Source organism: Lathamus discolor, chromosome 2, assembly GCF_037157495.1.
Source record: "Lathamus discolor isolate bLatDis1 chromosome 2, bLatDis1.hap1, whole genome shotgun sequence".
In the NCBI taxonomy this organism is placed as follows: domain Eukaryota; kingdom Metazoa; phylum Chordata; class Aves; order Psittaciformes; family Psittacidae; genus Lathamus; species Lathamus discolor.
Genome location: NC_088885.1, coordinates 139,314,269 through 139,318,866, shown reverse-complemented (window position 1 = coordinate 139,318,866; position 4,598 = coordinate 139,314,269). Strand labels below are relative to the sequence as shown.

The 4,598-nt window shown below is 48.1% G+C and overlaps 1 long non-coding RNA gene across 1 annotated transcript; it reads right to left on the bottom strand.

Moving 5' to 3' along the window:
* Positions 1 to 894: 894 nt before the first annotated feature.
* LOC136009425 (uncharacterized) lies at positions 895 to 2,848 on the bottom strand. The gene is made up of 3 exons (XR_010610554.1): positions 2,684 to 2,848; positions 1,674 to 1,728; positions 895 to 974 (listed from the first exon to the last, which is right to left on the bottom strand). It is a non-coding gene; the product is annotated as an uncharacterized LOC136009425 (long non-coding RNA).
* Between the last annotated feature and the right edge of the window lie 1,750 nt (positions 2,849 to 4,598).

Genomic DNA, 4,598 nt, shown 5'->3' with positions numbered 1-4,598 from the left:
AGGCTCACAAGCCCCACATGATCTAGCAATGTATTTTTCTTCTTTGCAATGCATATTTGCAGAAGTCAGAGCTCTGCTTTCCCCCCTGGAGCCTGTGAAACATCCAGCAGCACACGAGTGAGCACAGGGCTGTTTCTGAGGAGCTTAATTATGGAAAAGGGTTCCTGATGAAGGACTCCCCATGGGTAGGAGTGTTCATTCTTGGGGGCATCATCCCCACTGACCACTTTGAGTTTGTTTTTCAAATGATCAGGACTCTTCTTTCTCCATACCATGTGCCCTCACTTTTCACTGTCTCTGTGGGCTTGGGGAAGAGCTCAGTGCCCCACAGTGGGCTCTGAAAGCCCTGAGTGGGTGTCTTCACAGGACTGTTTCATGGTGGATATAAAGTGAATGCTAAAACCTGGGGTCTGTGCCCAGCTCTGGGGGCCAGGGCTTGCCCCTGCCTGCTGTGCAGCTGCGCTAATGGAGCCCATTGAGGTCTGTGCTGCAGGCTGTGGGCATGACTGGCAGAAGCTTGGGTATGATTTTTCAAACTGATGTAGCAGCATACTCTTCAGCCCCTAGTGCATGTCAATAAAATCAGCCAGGCCTTATATCTGACCTAAATCTGTGTGACTGCTGCAGAACTGGTACCTGCTTGCATCAAATGAGGGCTTGCATTGCTGCATCCACCAGCACGGTCCCAGGTCAGCTGAGAATCCCAAGCACTTGGAGATATGGATGTTTGTGGGTAGAGCACAGACAGCTTAATATCCTGGTGTGGCTGAGACTTGGCACCTAGGCTGCAGTGAGTGACCTGACCTCCTGCTCTCCTAGACTGTGTCCCTCTGCAAACCCTTCCTGTGGTGCCCTCAGGGCGGGTACATAGGGATGTCCATGCTGACCCAGGAATGCGCATGCTGGGGAGAAGGGCACCTTTCCCACCTGAGGTTTTGTTCTTTGGTTAGTTGGCAGGCGAGCTCTTGTTAAGCCTGATAGGGAAAACCAGGTGAAGTTAAGCACTGTCTTTTATCACTGGGTCCAATGGGTACAGCAGTTGATACCGGGGAATAAAGGGTTAACATTGTGCCTGCTTGCTTAAGCGGTCATTGTGCTTGGCAAAGCAGAACCATAGGAGTTAAAGTTGCTAGAATTGCGAAGCAGAATTGTAGGAGTTACAGCTGCTAGGCAGAATTGTAGTAGATAAGATTCATAACTTGCATGATGAACATTTAAGACATTCTTGCTTAAATAGTATCCATAGAAAGAAAAGGAACGAAAGATAGCCAGAGTAACAAAATTTGCAAACTTGACAAGTTTCTGCTTTAAGATACATAAAACCGGCTTGTACTGAACCCGAGGTTTGGATAGGAACCGAAACCCTATTGAGTCTGTGTGAAAGCAAGAGGTTACTCGCCGTGATGAAGAAGAACTACAGGCCTTCATCCTCACGACCCCCTAACGACCACTACCAGGAGGCACTGCGCAGGCGCATCAATGGGACAAATGCCAGAAAACTAATTATAATACTAGACGGGAATAGGTTTTGCATATGTATTAGGCATGAAGCAATCTCATGTTTATGTAATCATTATGTGCAATATAAACAAACTGAGTGGCAAAGGAAAGGAGCGCATGCCTTTGGAGGAGCGATCCCCCATGCGCCTCTGCGCTGAATAAAGCATACTTACTTTACAACTTTAACGAGTTGTGGAGTCTATCCGCATATCACAGTGACCCAGGGAACTGAAAGCATGGATTTTACATTCAGAGGTCTTAATAAGACAAAAAGCCCTGCCAGTAGGTAAGCAGGATAAGATCTCTGTAATTGCATTCCTCCTTATAGATCCAGCTACACGCGCCTTCCAAAACAAGAGTAACATACCCCAGTCCTAGGGCAAAACTGACAACTTCATATCAGTAATCTCTGTGGCTGTTCAGAAACACACTTAAATGCTGGCTTCACCTGTGAGTTCACAACCCAAACTAGAGAGTAGCACAGCTGGAACTACTGTGTGGTGTTAAAATTGCCTTACACTTTCCATTAAAGTATCACAGTTTCCCTTCCTTTTGACTTTGCCAGTTTCCAACTGTTGGGGCCAAATTTTTACATACCAGGTGTCTGCCCCAGGCTGGGAAAATCTGGAAAACATTCAGTCAAAAGGATATGTTCATTTCCAGGGATGAGGTAACAGGAGCATTCAGGTGAGCTGCCCATCCGAGAAACCTGGAAGGGTTTCTCTGAGAGGCTTCTAGGCTCTGAGTCTGGGATCAGGGTCTCCGTCTCTGCCATCCCACCAGGTGTCAGGGAGCAGCTTTTTGCCTGCTCCAGGACAAGGTCTCAAATGAGGGAAGGTCTGTGCACACACTGCTGTTCCTGCAGCTGAAGCAGCTGAGATTTCCTGAGTGTGGTGGACACCTGCCTAACGCTGAGGCTGGACAGTGATCCAGTTTGTGCTGCCCTGGGGACTGGAATGAAGGAGGAGAAGCTGATCCTTCCCTTCACAGCCACGATGCAGCGCCAGAAGGAAGGCACGGATCGTGGAGGAGGCGCAGGAGACAGCAAGCAGGGAATCAGACAAATGCACTGATTTTGCCGCCAGGACTGCCAGGAAAAACACTGCTCCTCATCCTGTCCTTCCCACCTGGGCAGCATGTGCTGTACCCTTCAAAGGAGAAAACAGAAGGTGCAGACACTGACCTGAGTTGTTACTCCCTGGTTCTGCCCGACCAGTATTATCAAGCTCATGTCCTGCGTAACTCTGCTCCGGTCCTTGCCTTCTCACTTCCCCGTGTGCTGGGGCAGGTAGATAACTGCATTCAGGTAACAGAAAGGTGGCAGCTTTGAGCCTTCAGATGCTAGGGATCAAGCAGCACAGGTAGCATCCAGCCACGTTCACACTTCCTTCTGTGCACCCATGTTGTGAACAGGCAATCCCCTGCCCCTCGCACGTGTACCCCATCAGCAGTAACTCTGCTTGATGTGGGCAATTACCCAGAGCAGTGCTGCGGGAGTGAGGAGAGTGGGAGAGGTGAGTTTTCTAACACAGATTAATAAAACTGCCATTAGGAAATGGGACTGGAAAGTCTGCCAGCATGGATAGTAGTTTAGCAATAGGCTTTTTTTGCTGAATCTGCTTTTTCTTTCCTATTTCACCGCGACTGTGTCCCAGCTGCAATCCTGTGTGGTGGTTTTTCGAAAATGTCAGTGCTGCATCCAGCCAGAAACAAATGCAGATGTGTCTGAGGCAGTTATGGGCTGCCATCCACCCAAATGCCCACCACCAGAAAGTGGCAAAGAAGCAGATTGTGTCTGAGGATACTGGGAAAATGTAGGACTGAAAAGCGTCTTCTTTCTCTGTGTAGACACATGCAGCCATGATAATGCTACTGATTCCTTCTAGTGTATACAAGGGTGCTAAAGACCGCTTTAAACCCAGCTGAATTAAAAACAAGCCTTTTTTTCCCCAGAAGGAGAGATCATTAGAGTGCCTAAGGGCTTGTTCTCAAGGCTGTATGTGTTCTTGCTTTCTTCTCTGTTTCTTTTTGATTGCTTTTTGGCTTCTTAGGCTGCACTCTCAGTCCAGCCTTCCTTGTTCATGCATTCCTAGTTTATCCAATTACTGTGTTCCTGGCAGTGAGGAAGTGCGATAGCCTCTTCTCTACCTGCAGTAAGAGTGAAAGCCAGAGTAGAGTGTTTGTGTTTGTGTATGTGTGTGTGTGTATTTGTGACTAGTAAAAGAAAGACAAAGGTAACAAGCACAGTTGCACAGAGAATGTAGGCTGTTTACAACATTCTCTAAAGCCCTGTGCTAAATAGCACAATATGCTGTGTAGGTAAGAGTGAGTAGGAAGGGGTTCCTGCTGAAACTACTCCTGCAGAATGACTCTTTGGTGTAGAAGACTTTCCTGATCAGTTCATTCTTTTCAGAGAGATCCTGGAGATTTCCTGGTATGGTCCTACCATTGCTTCTAGTGCTGACCACGCTTCAGAGCTGAGGCATCACCTCCCACTGTAACATCCACCTGCCTCAGCACTCCCTCTCACTTCTTTACATCGTGAGCCTCAGTTTTGGGTCCAAAAGCTGTTAGGGGATGGGAAAAATAAAGAAACTAATCAGTTCCTTGCCTGCACTTAAACAGCGATGCTGAACACCAGAATAGAAATCGCTTTCCAAGCACAATTAACTGCTGCGTATTGGCTATGCTGTTGGCAGACTGGTGGAGGGTCATGCAGTGCTGACTCGAATTGAAGTGATTGTAGCAAACTTTGCTTTTAATCAGTTTCTAAATGTTTTCACCTTGGGGTGTGAGGGCCCTGTTCTCATGCTGTCTGTGCTACGAAGAGTGCCTGACGGGCTGGAGGACGTTTCCATCACCACCACATTCACATAATGACAAAAACCACGGAGGAGCTGCAAAACAACAAACCCAGGGGCTGCAGCTCATTCCCTGGGGCTTTCTGCTCTCCTGCCTCTGCTTTCCTTTTCACCACCACTGCTATGGAGACTGAATCCTCCTGCCCCAACGCCTTCTCCAGAGGTAACCCTGGGACTGTGGTGTGCTCAGTACTCTGCTGAGTACTGCAGAGGCTGGAGTTAGGGGCTGAGATGTGA